Source organism: Struthio camelus, chromosome 1, assembly GCF_040807025.1.
Source record: "Struthio camelus isolate bStrCam1 chromosome 1, bStrCam1.hap1, whole genome shotgun sequence".
Taxonomy (NCBI): domain Eukaryota; kingdom Metazoa; phylum Chordata; class Aves; order Struthioniformes; family Struthionidae; genus Struthio; species Struthio camelus.
In genome coordinates, this window is record NC_090942.1 from 94,484,979 (window position 1) to 94,503,710 (window position 18,732).

General features: G+C 44.7%; 1 long non-coding RNA gene across 1 annotated transcript in view; it reads left to right on the forward strand.

Annotated features, from left to right (window-relative positions):
• LOC138068932 (uncharacterized) overlaps nt 1-16,070 on the forward strand; it is a 105,813-nt gene extending 89,743 nt beyond the window's left edge. The window contains exons 2-4 of the long non-coding RNA XR_011143792.1: nt 11,500-11,581; nt 12,618-12,776; nt 15,924-16,070. This is a non-coding gene — a long non-coding RNA (uncharacterized lncRNA). The remainder of the gene's footprint in view (nt 1-11,499; nt 11,582-12,617; nt 12,777-15,923) is intronic.
• The last annotated feature ends 2,662 nt before the right edge of the window (nt 16,071-18,732 follow it).

The following is an 18,732-nucleotide window of genomic DNA, read 5'->3' on the forward strand; positions in this document are numbered from 1 at the left end:
CATGAAACAATGTGAACTAGTGTTCCAGTCCTGCAAGAATGACTTCCTACCCAGCTCTGACACGCTTAAATGCAAAGGATGTAGTCTGGAAGCTATAGCTAAGAATAAGACTCCACTGAAAGAATCCTGCAGTACTAATGAAGTAACCAGGAAATAGATCCCTGGTTGACTCTACCAGTAAAAGGACAGTGCCTTTGTCTAAAGGCATGCATTTATAAAGAAGTTATAAGCTTAGTAAATATGTGTCTTCCTCAAAGAGCAATGGTGTAAACAAAGTAAGATATGTGATCAAGAAGTCCAGGCTGTTTTCAGTCTCTGCCCTGCTTTATGATCTTGGTCAGGTTGTTTCCTTTCTTTCCTGTTGGGTATCTTTGTTAGGTGGCATGGACCTTCTCACTTGTATGTTTATTCAGCATCTACCACAGTAGGAGGTCCTGGATGTGACTGTAATACAAACAGCACTGACAAATTTGTGTTTCCATGGTAGGCTGAATATCTCTTCCTTCTGTACCAAATAATGGCAAGGATAAAAAGTACTTTCTTTACATCCATAGATCAAAAGCCTTCTTGAGCACTTCCTGTAAAAGCCTTCCCATAAAGTGGCACTGACTTAAATTGTACTGTGTGAATTGGCAGACAGTTGTGATCTAAACTTTTATCTTCTGGTTGCTAATTTTGTGAACACTGTCAGTTTCTGTGGGAGGAAAGATGGTAAATCTTTTGCACACTTTTCCAAAAAATCGGGATACATCTGTCAGTTACTGTGTCCGAAGATAAATAGTTGCACTGATTTTCACCCGTTCTGGACTACTGAAATCTAATGTCTGCATCCTAAAATTCAGAAAAGCTGTTTCATAGTGGAAGATCAATTCTTTGTAATACATAAATGTGTTGATGTTTGGTAGGAGAAAAGGAGGGATTTTTCCTTCTTGCAAATATAAAAACATTTTTCTTTTCACTTCATTTTAGGACAGTGCAAGTACATGTTGCCTGCCCAGATCTTTGGGGCTTAGCTGGAGAAACACTTTTGTAGCTCATGACACTCCTGTAAATCTGGCTCCCTGGTGTTCTCTATAGTGACTGGATGGCCAAGCTCAGAGGGTTGTGGTCAGTGGTGCAGAGTCCAGCTGGAGGCCTGTAGCTAGCGGTGTCAACACCCCCAGGGGTCAGTCCTGGGTCCAGTCTTGTTCAGTGTCTTCACTGATGACCTGGAGGAAGGGGCAGAGCGGCTCCTCAGCAGGTTTGCTGCTGATAGGAAACTGGGAGGAGTGGCTGATAACAGCAGAAGGCTGTGCTGCCATTCAGAGGGAGCTGGACAGGCTGGAGAGGTGGGCGGAGAGGAACCCCCTGAAATTCAACAAAGGCAAGTGCAGGGTCCTGCACCTGGGGAGGAATATCCCCCGGCAGCAGTACAGGCTGGGGGCTGACCTGCTGGAAAGCAGCTCTGCGGAGAGGGACCTGGGAGTGCTGGTGGACAACAAGTTAAGCATGAGGCAGCAGTGTGCCCTTGTGGCCAAGGCGGCCAATGGTCTCCTGGGGTGCATTAGGCAGAGTGTTGCCAGCAGGTGGAGGGAGGTGATCCTTCCCCGTCTACTCAGCCCTGGGGAGGCCTCACCTGGAGTACTGTGTCCAGTTCTGGGCTCCCCAGTGCAAGAGAGACATGGAGCTCCTGGAGAGGGTCCAGCGGAGGGCTACAAAGACAGTGAGGGGACTGGAGCACGTCTCCTCTGAAGAAAGGCTGAGAGAGCTGGGCCTGGTTAGCCTAGAGAAGAGAGGACTGAGAGGCGATCTCACCAATGTGCACAAGTGTCTGGAGGGAGGGTGTCGAGAGGGTGGGGCCGGTCTCTTCTCCGTGGTGCCCAGCGACAGGACGAGAGGCAACGGGCACAAACTGCAACACAGGAAGTTCCATCTGGACATGAGGAAAAGCTTCTTTCCTGTGAGGGGGACTGAGCCCTGGGACAGGTTGCCCAGAGAGGTAGTGGAGTCTCCTTCGCTGGAGCTATTCAAAACCCGTCTGGATGCGATCCTGTGCAATGTGCTCTAGGCGACCCTACTCGAGCAGGGGGGTTGGACTAGATGATCTCCAGAGGTCCCTTCCAACCTTCAGTGGCTCCAGTCCTATGGTATGGGTCTTCCTCCATTCAGTATGTAGAGATGGCTTCCAGAATGGCTGCTATGCAATAGTCTGCTCTGGACTTGACCTAATACCTGTTTATCCCTCTGGATTAATTTACTCTTTGTGAATAATATTCTGCAGCTTTCTCCTCATCAAAATTTAGTTTTTCTGATTGCCAAATAGAAAGCAAGAATTCACAGGAGGCTCCTTAGGGATGAATCCCAACATGACAGGTAGAAGTGCTTTGCAAGACTAGTGAGAAAGCTGTTAAATCTCACCTTTCCTTGACTTGGTTAAGAGAAATTTATTTCTTTGCTATGACGTTTGTTAAGGGCACATAGTGCTTTTTAAGCATGGCCATCAAGTCTTCTTAGTTTGAAGCACCTGAGTCTTAAGGGAAACATCAGTCTTTCAGGACTGCTACTGTCCGTCTTCCAAACACAGTTAGGAAAATGAATTTTTTGTCATGAAAGTCTTCAGTAGTGTTAGAATGAAAATACTGCAGCAGTCTTTAACCATAATCTTCAGAGTCGTCGTCTCTTCAACAAATTGAAACTCTTTTTCTATGCTCTATCACTTGTACGTTACTTGCTGATCTTGATGATGCTGCCTCTAAGTTGGATATCTTTTTAGAACCATCCAATAGTCTCGGTCCCCTGACTCCATCCTGCTCAACACCAGGGATTTTCTTGTTTTCAGATCAATGTAAGACAATGCTGTCTTTTTAATGGACTTGTCTGCAACGACCTCACAATCACAGAGCACAAGACATCCTCTTTCCAAAGGTGTGTTTAGTTCTATTCCACAGCTCAATATCTGAACACTTGGCATATGCTAACTCTGCCACATGCTTTGTTCAAGACCTATGCTTAAGAAAAGGCCGTTCTTGGAGCTCTGTGCACCCAGAAAAGCAAACTATGTTGCTCCCTCTGGACTCAGGAAGAACTTCTGTCACTCTCCCTGCTTTCTCTTTCTAAATGTTGCAGTTTAGGCGCATCTCTGATCAAGCACAAAAGATCCTTCCTGGGGGACATGGGATGGCCCCTCTTGCAAGCTATGCTTTCTGTTAGGATGACCTGCAACATAGATAGCAATGTCCCTGAGAACAAAACTGCATGCTACTTTGACATCGTTTCTAGCTTAGAGTTGCAGGAAAGGGCTGAAAGATCCATCTACCTCTTGAAGCTGGATGGATGAACTGAAGCAGCAGAGAGAGCCTGGAGGGAGAAAGGAAAGAACTGGTATGAATATTAATACACATAAAATATATACTATGTGGTGCATCTCTCTTCTCACACATCCAATGATCATCTATCCTCCCTCACTCCCCTCCCTTCCGCTCTGCCTCTCTGTGTCTATGGAGTAAATGTTGGATTTACATTTTCAGTCTATTTAAATCTCTCATTTTTGCTGCAGTGTAGCAGGGGAAAAGCCTTAACTCTCTGTTTGCTGAGCTGCATCCGTTGAGCAGTGGAAAAAACCAAAGTTTTTCTGCAAAACCATCTAACTGTTTGTGCAACCATTTGGTCCATATTCCCTGTAATCCTGGCTTGGTAAAGACTACTGAATCCAGCTGCAAGCATACTGTACTTTTGTGAAATCTCTCTTGCTCCCCTTTAGGCCTTTAAAATATTGTCATAGTAAAATACTGTACAATTATGAGTTACCAAGTCCTGGCAGCTTTGCAACAAAAGTCCATGTGTATCTATTGGCCTCCGGCAATGCTGAAGGGAGTTAACATACTCAAGGGTAATACATCATGCACTTAAAAGAGCTACAGTGGTGAAGTAGTTAGGCTTGCCACCTACTTGTCTGGGAAATCCCAAGTGGAAACAATGCAAATACCCTTTGCATTGTGCCCTCTTCCATGAGGCCCTGGGCCTATGGTGCGTGAACTGTAGACCTGTGCCTGCTCTGTTACTGTTCGTGCCCTTGGAAATTCCATGATAAATGTACAAAGGCCTCAAATTCTGCCTAGACAGATGTTTTGGGGCAAAAATGCTGATATATCTGAATAGACTGATGTGTCATGATTCTGACTGCTGTGTTGTGCAGGTGTGGGAGTCTTCTTTGTCTTGCAGCAAGGCATTTGTGAGCTTTCAAGAAGTGCTTAAGGAACCAGGAGCAAGGAAGAAGGCTAGGGCTAAAATAATCTGGAGTATTTGGATTATTCTGGATTTGATGTCCCTTTAGATTTAGGTAAAAATGAGATGAATCTAGTGAGAGCTTTGAGATTGGCTTCTACCTTTTTTACTTCCCTTTGCACTCCTGTTTCCAGCAGACCCCATGCAAAAGATGAGAGAACTTGGGTGCTCTTAGACAAATGTATCTCTGAAGCCACAGTGCAAGCTCTTACTGGAATCTGGGGTCAGTCTGTCAGGAAAGCAGAATGGATATAGCATAGCTTAAATGATCAAGCATGCAATAGCAAGTGGTGAATAGACCACCATACATCATAGAGCACTGGCAAGTAACTCACGGGCTTAATGGATGCTATCAGCCACCAACACTAAACACTGAGCAGTTTACTTATGCCAGGCGCATCACTGTTATCTGCCATATTCTTCTTTCCCATTTGGTATAGGAGCAAGTAAAGGAGCCCTCTACTCCCAGCCTGGCAGACAGGGTGCTGCCATAATACTCTGCCAACCGCAACTTTTGGGTTCAGAACCATGCGACGTGGGTCATGATTGGTTATACAGCTCTGTAGGAGTGCGTTGCAGGGGAATAAGAGCAGGAAAACAGGGACCTTGTGCTGCTACTGAGCAGATCCTGCAAATGCCTTAAACTGCACTGTTGCAGTTCCCCACATATGGAAGAGGCCAGTGGCCCATACTCTGCACCTCAGTTTAGTACCTCGGAAGAGCCTGGGCTCTGGAAGGCTGCTCTTCTCTCCATGGGACAGAGTGAGAGGAGCAGCAGGGCACTGCTGCCTCCCCTGCTAGCCCTAGGGTGCAGATAGAGCAGTCTCTCTGGAGCAATTCCTTGAGCCATCTCCTCTCCACCCACCTGAAGGGCGAGGAAGGTGGCAATGAAGTGTAGGGGCTGCTACGTGATCACCAGGGAGATAGGCCTTTGGGCCTAAGCGAAGCTGGAGAAGGTCTCAAACCTGCAGCTTCCCCTGTTGCCAATCTGCCGTGAACACCTCCAGCAGATGTGGGGTGGTTGGTTTGTTTGTTTTGGCTGATTTTTGTAAAGGTGATTGTGGCAAGCCGAGTTAACGTTTCACTGTGATCCTTGTACTGTGGCTGTACCGCACCTTTGCATGCTGGATTGCAATAACACCTTTTGCTGGCATGCAGTAACATGTAGGTGGCAAGTAAAATTGCAGGAACAACTAAGGAAACCAAGTAGCAAGTTGCTCTGGGTGCTCATGGATCACTGCCCAATCTGTGTACTGAGTGTGGAATGGGCTATTTGCACACAGCTGTAAGGTTTATTATAGCCCACAGTAAAATACACATGCAAGGTGGGGTGCTGGGGTTGAGTGAATTAAGGTTTCCCAAGTAAGCTTGGGTCTAAGTGTTTGCTAACAAGCAAGTGCTTGACTTGGCAACATTAATAATAATTTTTATGGTAGCTTTATATATGAGCAAGAGAGAAGATGAATCGCATTATAGAAATAAAGTCAAGCACTCACAATGTTGAGAATTGGCTTGGCTGGTTAGGGAAATAAAGGGCCCTTCAATCAGGGAGCAGAGAGCTAATTGTCTCATTAGCTTATCTGTCTGGGCTGTCTTCCCCTGAGAAGAGGGTGGGAGATGGAAAGGAGACAAATGAAGTAAATGAAGCAGTCTTCTGGGAGGAACATTTTCCCTGAGAAGAGCAAGGGGCTAGTGGCTATACAGCAGCCTGCCTTAATGCAGCAGCTCCAGTGCTTGCCTCTTTAAAGGTGAAGCTTGGAAAGAGGTGGGAAAAATACTGGAATAAAAGGGTTGGGGAGGGATAAAGGAGCATGACTGGGGAGCTTTCTAATCTCTTTTTTTTTTTTTTTTTTTTTGATTTCCCCCATCCCTCTCTCTCCATGTGGTTTTAGCATCTTGATATGAAAACCACAGCACCATAATGTTAAGGAGTGTTCAGCAGATTTTAGAGACCAAGATGAAAGTAATACCCCTGGAGTAATGCCAGAACCTCTGGGCAAAGCCACTGGGGATAAATTTGCACAGCTACACTGGTATTTTTCCCTAGAATACAGCATCTTGTGAACAATATTACCAGTGTGGTGCTTCCTTACTTATACATATGGGTTAAGGATTTACCATTCATATTGTGCCTGATCCTACAAAGTGTTCTAACACCACTTTAATGCAAGGAAGCAAAGCAGTGTAACATAAGAGGCCTTTCCATCAATGTTAGACTAAGATGTTTGCACCGACAAGTTTATATTCAGCAAGACATTTTCTCCGTATTTTTTTTTTCAAATCTACTTGCAGGCATTAAATACTTTCTTGCTTGCTTTTTTTTTTTTTTTTTTTTTTTTTTTTAAGAACTATTTATGGATTTGCTTCAGAGCTTCCTGAAAAGTTGTTGAATGCTGAATCATAAGATTTTTTTTTTTTCTGTCACCAAAACTAGCAGCAGTATGTCTTTTGGAATAGCTCCTCTTATGAAACTTCCTTGCAAACATTTCATTCAATTTGAAGCAAGTGAATTTCAAGGGCTATGCTGTTCAGCTACCAAGCCCCAATGCTGGGGCAGAGGAGTTGTCAGGAGATAGGTGGTAATCCAGATCTTCAGCTGACTTTGCTGAAGTTTACCAAACGTTACTCTGCTGAAGTTAAGCTTGCTCCTGATAATATGGTATTAATCCCTGTGGGTATCATCTTACAAGCTTAGGGGGAGATACAGAAATGAAAGGAACTTCCATAGATGCTATTTAACATGAACAGCTGTGAGGCAGGTTCCCTCTGCGTGACAGAGGCTGACTGCTGAGATCTGAGCTACATGTTCTCTATGGAACCTAGAACTGCATCTGAGCAGAGAGTTTCCAGACAGCTTCCCAGTATTATCCGCTACCACCATTAAACAGTCCAAGATCTTCCTGAAATGAATGAAGATTTGCTTTTCCTAAACCTGGGACTCAGTGACCTCTTCCAGTCTTGCATTCCTGAGATACCATGTGGCGGAAGATTAGCTTCAAAAATTTATTGATTGCAAAAAATGTCAAAAAGAATCTAAACTCTCTAATGTGCTATTTCTGGCCTGAAATGCTTTTCTATTTTGGCTTTAAAAAGGCTAAGAAACCAACTAATTTCCCTTGATAGAAGTTAATAAACTGCTTATTTGATGGGAAATTTGAGAGTTGATGTTCTGTTCTAGGATGGGAGGGATAAGGTGGGGCTCCATTCAAATCTGAGGCTTCTCACAGCAGGAAGTAATTTGCTATCTAATTCCACTTGTTCCATCAGTTTGGAAATTACTAGCGAAAAGGCTTCCAGCCTTTTAACAGCTGGTTGCAACAAAATCCAGACAGAGGATCACTGTAACTGGTATTGGGCAGTATTTAAACGTGACCTTTTTCTCAAAGATGTATCCTTTGGGAGTGGGGGTGGGAGGAATGTCCACAAGGGAAGCTAGTGAGCAATAACTGCTTCACCTTCTCTTCCCATGTTGACAATCTCTTCAAGTGATACATACCTATTTCAATGCCATCTGCCATTTTCTCTGGTTTCACCCTACCCATTTATGTGTCCATGTCTGTCTCTCTAAATCCTCTTCCCTTCTCCAAAGAGGGAAATGTCATGATAACAGGGTGTGTGTGGGAATAGAGGCATTTGGAGTCTGCACCATATTGGGCTGTCATCCAGCCCACCACTGATCTCAGAGGGAATGAATTCACCATCTGTAGAAAGTCCGTGTCTCACTGCAGCCATCTGTCAAGCTCCTCAGCCCACCTGCACTCTGAGCAATGGCAGTGCCTTCCAAAAATCCCATAGGAGAGCATCCTTACCTCCTTTGGGTGACGCTCGGTGTGCAGTACTGCCTCTGAGCGTAAGTGTCTGTTGTTCTGACACAGGAACAGCTTTTCAAGGCAAAACTATTTTGTGCTCTTAATCTGAGCATTATAAAGAGCATGAAGGTTGGGAAATAGCTGCCTTGAGGTTCTGCGACTCTGGGACTGCTGACTTTCTCATCATTGTTGAAAGATCTTGTGAGCTTCTGAACTCACTGTAGATAAACTGTTCTTCTCAACCCTCTGTTTCACCATGAAAAATAACATGAACACCCTATCAATGGAGGTCCTGCTGTCCCTTATATAGAGAAGATACTGCAGACATGATCTTGGCAGCGTCACACTGTTGACTTCAAAGTGAACCTGATGCACAGGCTGTTCCTGCCAAGCCTGTCATATTTTGCTGCATGCTCCCGTGGGAATCATCCATTAATCCATCTCTTTGTTCCTGCAAAGACTCCTATTTTTCCACTGATGTGGTAGCTGCCAGGCACCTGTAGAGCAGGATTTAAGTGCTCAATGATTTCCAATGTCACAAAGACAATCTAGATAGTCTTATTAAAAGACTTAGTCTACCACAAGCTCATGAAACCAGGCTGTTCTATCAGAGACTCTTCAGGGATGACTTAATTCAGATATCTATCTTTGAATTTGTTACTGCGCTGACCGGTCAGCCACATCATCTTCATAGAGCTAAGTCAGAAACTGGTATAATGGAGTGCTGATGGCATCTCTCCAAAGCCAAGGACTTCATCTGGACCTCACACCAGAGAGCTGAAACAGCATCTGGCAGAGCCAGTGAATTCCCCTGTTCCCACATGTCGTTGTAGCTTATTTCAGGTGACTCCTAAGCACTGCTGCCGCTTCTGAAACCACATGATCTCTGGAATTGCAGGAAGTTCCCAGATACTGCTAGGTAATTCCTGTCTTCCTGTGGCCCCCACACAGATCACTTGCCAGGCTCTGAAGGAAGGAGAAGCTTCTCAGTAAACATTTAAGAGAGACACTTGCCTTTATTTTACAAGACGAGAGTCCTGCTGTTTTTGCTGTTATTCCGCTGCCTCCATCCTTTTCTGGAGTCCAAATGGGAAATACCTCTCTTTGTTAGTATCCCACCTGCTGCTGCCGCCTAACCTTTGCAATCTGTGCACCAGCCCCGGGGGCAGCTGTGTCTCCAAATTCTGCTTTGCGAAGTGAGGCCCTCACAGAAGATCCCACAGGGGACAAGGCTTAAATCTGAACTGAAACAGGGAGGGAAGATCTGTTGCCAGCAGGAGAGGGTGCCTTGACAGAGATCTCCTCTGCCACTGAATGTTAACTGAGACTGGGTTGTAAACAGGGGAGTGGATGCTCTGTTGAAAATCAGTCAGAGAATCAGACAAACATTTAAAGAAGCGGGTTTCCTCCTAAGGATGAAGAAGTACTGCTCAGCACAGGACAGTGCAGCCTGGTAGCTCCAACCCCCGAGATAAATACGTTTGCAGCCTCTGTGCCCAGAGGACAAGTTAGGGAGGACAAGGCGATCAAAACAAAAGGGAGACAGCCAAGTAATACGTACATGTGAGCAATCATGCATAGGAAATAATCCTATAGCTATGTTGTGTCTACACAAGAATAAACCCTTCTCTGTGCAATCTTCCTTGCCTGGAGCGCTCACACCCTCTGCCAGCCGCCATCTCAGAGGAGGCAAAGGTACAGGCAGAGCTGAACAGGACAGCTGCTCAACGTGCACTGCTAACCTGGGAAGTACATGAGGACATTCCCATCCTCCCTTCAATTTACAGGCAGGTTCTTCCCAAACCAAGCACTGAAGCTAACACGTGTCCATGAGCATGCTCTCTGAGAGGGCTTCTTCCTATATGGGAAAGATCTGTGTATAAACAAAATGGCAGTTTAGTGTCCCCAAAAGAAACCGACTTCTAAGCTTATCTTGGCAAATAGGACAAAACAGTCAGTCTCAACAGACCTGCCAGGTGAGTAAATTGCTCTGTATTTGATAAAGTGGGTTGTAAAGGTGAGCAGCTGAAACCCAGATCTAAAGCTATACCTGTGCCCCTCACTAAAGGGTGCAGATCTAGGTCTTGCCCAACTGGGACACTGTGTTTGAGCCATTTAGCTGTGCAGGCAGCCAGGGAGATGAAGAAAGGATCCTCACACACGCTGCAAATGCCCTTATGTATCTAGTCTCTCTTCTGTAAGCCAGTTAATTGAACCTCGCGCTTCCCCCAGTCCTTGCACGAACAACTCCGCTGTGAGCCTGGGCTCTCTCCTCTGCAAGCATCCGCTGTGGGAAATCTAAATATTGTCCCCTTTGGCTATGCTGTCTATGGAGATTAGTAATTTTCTCCCTTCCCTGCCTCCCCCCCATACTGATGAAGAGCCTTGCCTCTGCATCTCCTTCCAAGCCACTGACCTAGTTCTCTGTGTCCCCAGGGACAGACTGTATCCAGGTCCATCTCATGCTGAAGGCTGGGCCAGTGTAGGAGTACGACAGACTCTGCCTGTAGATTGGTAATACTAGCGGTAGCTGAAGCACGGTGCACACAGATTGAAAGTGGATTTGAATAAAGGCTCTTGAAAAATACGCGCTAGCACACAATATGTTTTCCTCGGTGCTGTAATGTATTTCAAACAGCTCACTTCCATCTCCTGCACTTTAATTAGCATGAAAATTGGCCAGTTCCACAATCCCTTTAAATACTTTCGTTGTGTTACCAAATTTATTTTGAAAGCAGTTACACACAGGGAGGCAAGGGCCTGGGGATGGGATACAAAACACTCCCCAGTTTGATACAATTCATTACTAACCTGTCTGGTGGCCTCTGCAAAAGGAGGCTGGTGGGTTTTCCTTCAGTTTTCAGTGGGCAGATGTCACCAGGGGAAACTTAAATACCCCTTTGGCAGGTGGGCTGAGAGGCTGTGAGGAGTAGACAGACAAAACTAAACTCCTCTGCTCCTCATGCCCTACTCTCTGCCTAACCTGAGGCAGGACCGCGTAAGAAGTTGTCCATTCAGGATGTTCACTTTGTCTGGGATAGGTTATACCATGATCCCACAGCTGTCAGTCCAGCCTGTGGGGCAGCTCCTGGAAAGGGAGGAGGAACAAGGTGGGACAAAGATGGATGAAATTATGCTTTTCCACTGTGTAGATACAGGAAATGGGACAGTGGCAGGAAACATGGAACAGATTGGGACTGTGGTAGGCAACTTTTCCTTCTGTAGTGGCTTTGATTGGATTCTCACTGGTAAGGCATGACTAAATTACGGGATGTTAAGGCAGCAGAATGGGAAAACTGTTGTCATTGCAAGTCATATGTTTATAAGAGAAGAAAATGTCTCCAGAATGTATGTACCTGCTAGAAGCGCAACTTGAGACTGTTATGGAAAGGAATTGTTCATTAAATTTATTGTTGGTCTTTGTTAGGCAGTGAAAGCAACATATCCTGTCTAAGCCCAGACTCGGGCTGTTTCTAAGAGTGTGATTTCCAGTTACGCTAAAATGCCAGGTAAGTGGTTCCCACCCCTTATGCCGGCACACTGTGCCCACAGTCACACTGGCCCCTAACTGCAGGGGTGCAATGCGATGGGCCTTCCTGAGCTCGATCCTGCAGTGGCGCCCTGCACAGAGCTATGCTGATGCAGCTGAGGGGAGTAGTGTAGGGCTGAGGGGGGAGCAGGAACATGGCATGGGGTGCTCACGGTATGGCTGAGGACACGGCAGCTGAGAAGTCCCTAAGGCAGTGCTGCAGCTGAGAAGGCAACCTCAGTACCCATGCACCTAAATGTTTCCCCTCTTCATGCTCTTCTAACATTTGAGGCACAGTAAATAGCTTGTGATGGCAGTCCTTAAATCAAGTGGATTTGTACCTGGGGTTCCCTCTTCTTTTTAATACTCCAGACACTCCTAATATGTGTATGCGTATGTACATCTACTGCCACTCAGGCCCCCCCTGACCTGCTGCACCTCGTATCTGAGCGCTCTCATTCCTTCTTCTGCCTCTGCATAAAAGTCAGTATTGCCTGTGCCCTTTCAAAGGCACTCTTGGCTCCAGATTCAGGCATGCCAGCTCTGGGCTCACCCCTACACTCCCTGTGTCTCAGCCAGCCCTTTCCCCTTCTAGGCACCCCAGAAACCCCTAGGGCCTGTCATTTTTATCCACCAGGCCCTGTTTCCCTCCTTCTGCAACACAAGATGTTACACAGGGGCCTGTGGCCGTGCCTCAGCTTGTGATCTGGGGATTTCCAGAGAGATGGAGCCAACGCCTAGTTGGTGACACGAAGGGCACCAGCCCTTCATTCACCTCCCCCTTGCATGGGGTGAAGAACAGGTACAGGAAGAAGGAGGACACACCGTCTTCTGCCAGCTAGAAGTTGTCCTCCTCAGCCTGCTGCAATCTCTTCCTGGGGCTGCTGAGGAGGAGAGGAGGAAGAAGGAAAGAAGAAAGGGACTGAGGTCCCAGGGAGACTTTCAGAAGCTTCTGGCCCATGTCCCTGATCGAAGAGCCACCGGGCTGTGGAAATGCTTTTCTGGTTCCCTCCTAGGCTGTTCCAGTGCCTCAGAGCTTGAGGACAGCAGAATTAATGTGCTGCTGGGCCTGTGGGAGAAGCCAGGATTTGGGGAGTCTTGGGGAGGAGTTGCAAGTCCCTTGTAGCATCAAGCATCAAGCATCAAGCATCACGCATCACTATATGCAAATGCAGGTAATTTCATGGAAATGTATGTAATTTTATGCAGATTTAAAAGCTATTGACTTTCTGTCACAAGATGTTGGCAGCTATGGTATTTGTTTGAGTCTTTTTCTTCCCCTATTTAAGCCTTTTTTTTTCCTTTTGGAACTTAAAAAAAAATTAAATATTCATGGAAACATTTCTATGAGTCACAGGGAGAGATGGCATCAAGCTGAAAGTTTAGATGTATATCCAAACTTCCTCGAAGTGCTTTGGGATAGGAAGTGAGGTTTGATAGTGGGCTGTTTTCAGATGCAGTATGTAGAAAAACCTTTTCCACCAGAACTTAATTTTGGGCTTATGGGTGACCTGGCAACTTCTCTGAGAATAAATGAGACTTGGTCTTGTTTAGTCAGAAAGCATCAGAGAAGTTGCAAATGCAGAAGCAGAGGAGAAATTGCTCCAGCTTTTAGCACAGAGCCAGTTCCAGGCAGCAAGTGAAGGTTTTGCTGTTGCTTTCTGCGGCTTTCTTTGTATTGCCTTGAGCCAGAGGTCTTGTTACTGAGACATAGCACAGTCAATAAAGGAACAGAAAGGATTTGATCTTCAGTGGGCAAAATGGATGTCATAACAGAGGCTGCACTCTTTATCTGTTTAATGCCTAGTATATTTGTGGGGACAAGTATGCTTCTGCATAGGCTGTTGAATATTCAAGACCTAGGCCTCTAAACATTTCAAGCAGGCTGCTTTGTGCAAGGCCAAGCCTGACTCTGGAGCAACTAGGATCACCATCAGCTAGGGCTAGGGAGCTGGCAGGTGAGGCATGATGACACTGGACCTGGGACCATATTACGTGGAAACCCAGCATGAGATTGCTGTTATTGGGGCTGACAGAGCGTGATGACTGCTGCGCAGTTATGCAGTGCCTTGTTCTAGGAATGAACCTTCTGTGAATGGGATCAGTAATAAGTAAAGACTTACTTGGGTAGGAAGAAGTGCAAAAGCTATAGGAAGCATGATCTCGCATTAGCTTTGCCTCCACAATGTACTTGCTCTGAGTGGTAAGATTTTGTAGAACTGTCCCCCCTCCCTTCTTGAAATTAAGAACCCCTGTGATGCTTGTTTCCAAAGCAGGTCCAAGTAGCTTGGGCCTTCAGTGTGGCTTTGAGAGCAGAAGGTAAGGAAATACGAAAAGGACAGATTAACAACAACCGGAGGGACCCTTCTGCAGGACCTCAGCAGTTGGACTTGTGCTTGCGCTTTCCTCCAGCAGTGGAGGGATGGTGTGTAGAAAAGAAGAGGGAGAAGCCTGTGGGAAGGGGTGAAACAAGGGACAGAGGACAACTGACCCAAACCACAGCAATGAGTGGAGGTAGAAGAGAAGGAAACTATGCTGGCTCTACCCTTACGGAGCCTAAAACTAGTGCAGAATGCAATATGATGCTTATTTAGCTTACTTGGCACGAGCTGCATGTTAGTCTCTGGGGAGAGCTTTAGGTGACCTTTAAAGCTGTGACGGTGGCTTGTGAGATCACCATGCCCCCTGTGCCCTTGCCACCTCTGTGGCAGGCAGCAGTGGATGGGATGGTCTCCCCCACCAGTAGGGCATTCTCCAATGAAGCACTGAGTCTCGAGGAATAACTCTTGCTGCTGTGAAAAGGCCTGATTTTGCTGCGAATGGCCTTACGGGCTTGATGCAAAATTCACATATATTTAAGATGAAGTTTAGAAATGGCATTTTTCTGAAACGGCAGGAGTAGAAAGGAGGTCTTTGCAGCTGGCTGAATTGAGATGAGTTAATTTGTTCCCATCTGACTGTTGTTTTTTAATGATGCTGGATATATTATTCTGTTGTAAGACTGAAATGTTAAGGACAGCTAGAACTCTTGCCCGAATTACTATTTAACTGCTAACTAAATGTAATGAAAAGTAAATCATGTACACATGGGCCTTAATAAAGCTTAGGATCTTTCTCCCCTTAGTTAGAAAATCATGTACTATTTGGAATAAACCTTGAGTTTAAATGGCAGGAAAGACTGTCTAATGAAGTTACATTTCGTTTGTTAACTCTTGATTCAAGAGGTTTCTAAGCCCACATATGGAAACATTCATCCTCTTTTGACTTCCTAAGTAGTGAGACTTTTTAAGAAGTTAAGGTACTTGCATCTGGATCAGAACTTGAGACACTCTGATGTTTGCAGGGAAGTCTCTGGTGATCGGCATCAGGAGTGGAATGAACTGCTAGGTCTGGAATGAGATTTTCCCCTGTATTTCAGACATCCTGACTCTGGAGTGTTTCGGCCTCTGGTTTCTGATTCAGGCAAATCCTTTTTTTGAACTTTTTAATAGAAAGAAAATGTTCAAGCAATGAAAAAGTTACCCTTTTATAAAAGCTCATGATGTTGAGTTTTTTGTTTGTTTGTTTTTTTGTCTCTATTGCCATGGAAGTTGCTACAGAATTGACCTCCTGTCTCTGAATTATTCTTTGTTTCAGCCCAGTTTTGTAAAGGCTCCTTCTACCATCAAAAAAGCTTGAAATAACTATCAGAATATTAGTTGACAATAACTCTGTGCACCAATATTTTCCATAATATTGCTCAAAAACAATAGTTCTTAAGGGTATGAGCCTCATCACCTACCCCAATAAAAGGCTAACTCTGAAACCTACTGATGTCATCCTTGATAACTAGTTTCCTCCTAGTTTTCTGCTGTTGTAAATATGAAATCCTTTCTTTCCCCTTTGAGGCCAATTGCAGCTGCCCGTTTCCATCTGCTAAAATTTCTCAGGTTCTACCATCCAGTCACATATTAAAAAAAAAAAAAATCCTCTGATGTACAGAAAATGTAGGACTATATGTACCAGTTATTTAGCTAGGCTTTCTTTTTGCCTCTTACAGGTCCCAAAGCTTTTGAGAGGTGTTTGTCTATATATGATTAACAAATACAATCACCCATATACTAAATTATTTGAATGCAAATGTAATTCCTTTTTAAAATCTTCTCTTTTTTTTTAATTGTGTATAAGTGATCGTAGAATGTCCAAATCGATACATGCTGCGGGTAAGACAGCTATCTCTGCACTGTATTTCCTGATAAAAGACAAATTTGAAATTTCTTACAAGAGGTCTGCTGTGGACATGGGATACAGTCTAAGAATGGAAAAACATTTTGCACCTTTAGGACTGGCCATTGCAAGGGGTAGGCTAACACAGGAAATGCCTGCAAAGCACAGGATCCCCCAATGCCAAAGAATACTGGGGCAAGAAGTGAAGAAATGTCTGTTCGATAAGTGATTCAGAAGAGACTATCAAAAGGAAAGGTAACAGCCGAAATAAAAGCCGCACGCTCTGTGATAAAGGCTGCTTGAAGCAGAAATGTCAGGGTTTTTGTTTTTTTACCACTGTTCCTCTTGTCTGTATTTGAATACATGTTGGTGAATATGGGTTATTTGTTTTAAAGTCTCTTTCTTCCTTATCAAAGGCTGTCTTCTGACTTCACTCTATGTTTTCGCTGGAAAGCTGCATTTAGTAATGTAAATGTGATTCTTCCCTGAAGCAGCTGCAAAGAGTGGCACAATTCTGTCTGTGCTTGCATCAGTAACACACATTAGCACAGAAACGGAGCAGATTGATAGATGGAGTGGATGACTCAGAGGATTTGTACTAGGCTGTGGCCCGATCCTTTCAGCTCTGGGACATTAGCTTGTATCTCACCCTGCGTGAATTCCAGTGTCCCAGCTGATGCAATGGAGCAGAAAGGAGTAAGGGCCTTACATGCAGCCGAAAGCTAGAGGGAGTGAGTGAGCAGGACATGAGGAGAAAGAACAGTTGGTGGGTCCAGTCTAGCTTTTTAAGCCTTCAGGTAAACAGGCCTCCTCTTTCTAAGCCTTGGCGCTGAGGCAGTTAAATGCAATATTAACTTCCTCCCTTGCACATATTTCTTTGGTGTGCAAGGAGATAATGAAGTTTAAATGATGAGCCCAGCCTGTCAGTCAATTATTTGAAGCCTTATTTACTTGTCCTCAGGTGAGATGCTTTAAAAAAACAGGCCTGTCAGGCCTCACAAATTGAAATAAGACTCCTGTATCTGTCTCCATCCTTGTGCTAGGACCATACCTGATGCTCTTACAGTAGAGCATCCTGCAACCTTGGCATCTGCCAGGTGTGCTTTCTTGACCTGGGCTGGGCTACACATGGCACTGTGCCGGCAGGTAGCACGCTCCCTCCCTGAAAACTCACCAAATATGTGGCCCTGCTACACCGTTGCAGGACCTTGTACGGAGGCCACATGAAGCTGGAACAACAGGTACTATGAGAGATCTGGGAAGGCCTAAGAGAGCCAGAGAATAAAAGGGTTAAAATTCCCTAGTCCAGCTTACCTACTCCTTCTTCTCAAGGGAAATCAAAACCCCAAGGATTCCTCAAGCCCTACACCTACCTGATTATAAGAATTACGGGGGGTTTGTTTTCTCTCTAGTTGGGGAATGGAAACCATACTATGAACTTATGATTAATCACAGCAAACCAGCAGCTCATGGCTAGAATACTAACTATGGACTACACCAGCAATGCTTTTGTGATCAATCTGCAAGTTTTTTTTCTTTTTTAAAGAAGGAAAAAAAACCCTGCCAAAAATGTGTTGAGTATTTTCAAATAATGAGCACATTCGAGGAAATTTTGATTTTGCTCAGGGACCATCTGCGAGCAGAGAAAGGGACTAAATTCTTTCGGCAAATTACTGGCTGCAAATTGTTTTCTCAGTACTAGTTTTGAATGTTAGAACTGCACAGCTGAAAATGTATTATTAAGCTGAGAACTTGGGATTTGGGGATCATAGCTTATGAATTCTTTTCTTTTAGAGGTTTTGGAGTTTTTTTGAGTGTCCCATTGTACGTGAGACACGCACGTCAAATTGGAAACATCAGGAAGTTCAGAAGAAACACCCACAAGCTGATGTACCCCACTGTGATACATAAGGATAAATTGCATGTTCATGTGGGAGCATATGCAGATGTCTAGGGAGCAGTTGCTGGTTACAGAAATGAATTACCTTGGCTGCCGACATAGAAAGATCTTGTAAATGGAAGGGGCTTAGTGGATCTGAAGCAAGAAAATGTGATGCACAGCCAGTTTTTCAGCTCTAGAACTGCCGTGACTAGCAAAATCCTGAGAAGGGCACTTGACTGGTTCCAAGTTATAGGGTGAGAGTGGAAGTTTTCTAGCTGGCCCAAGTGGAAGGCAACCATTTCATTTCGCCAAGGTGGGGAGTGAGATGGATGGTGGAATTTCAAAGAGCTCCATGCACCATTAGTGGTGTGGAAGCTACTTCCAAGTTGTATTCTGCTTCATCACACAGTTAGGCACATACTGCCAACACTGTCTCTGGTGTTGGTACTGGCCGTTTTCCTCAGAAAGTGGCCAGTATATAGCAAAAAAAGCCTGCAACCCTCACTACTACAGATTTGGATTTTTGAAATGTGGGCTTGACATGGAGTTGGAACTAAAGTTTCAGCTCTAGCATATCTTTTGAAAGATTTTTCCATTAGGGGATATTCTGGGAAAGGGATTTGTGTGTGTCTGTGTGTGTGTGTGTGTGTGTGTGTGTATGTGTGTGTCTGTGTTTGTGTTTGTGTATGTGTAACACTTGGTATCGCTGTGTTTTTTATTTTGATGAAAAAGAAACATTTTTTTTAATTTGGATTGTTTCCTCTTGCACTACATAATGCATCACAAAATGCATTTTCTATTTTTGTTATGGAAAGTACCCCTATGAACTAAAAACAGAACTATTTTCCTTGTTCCCAGCTTCCCCCAAGAAAGTCTGCCTAAACTGACCCAATTTCATGATTAGGTATTCATGATTAGCATCATGATTTCACAATACTTTTTGGTTCCAGTGGAACAGCAAGGCCTGCTATATTGAGTCTTGTAATCACCAATTGCTCACTTTCTGTAACCAAAAAAATCAGATTGCATGTTGTGAAATAATC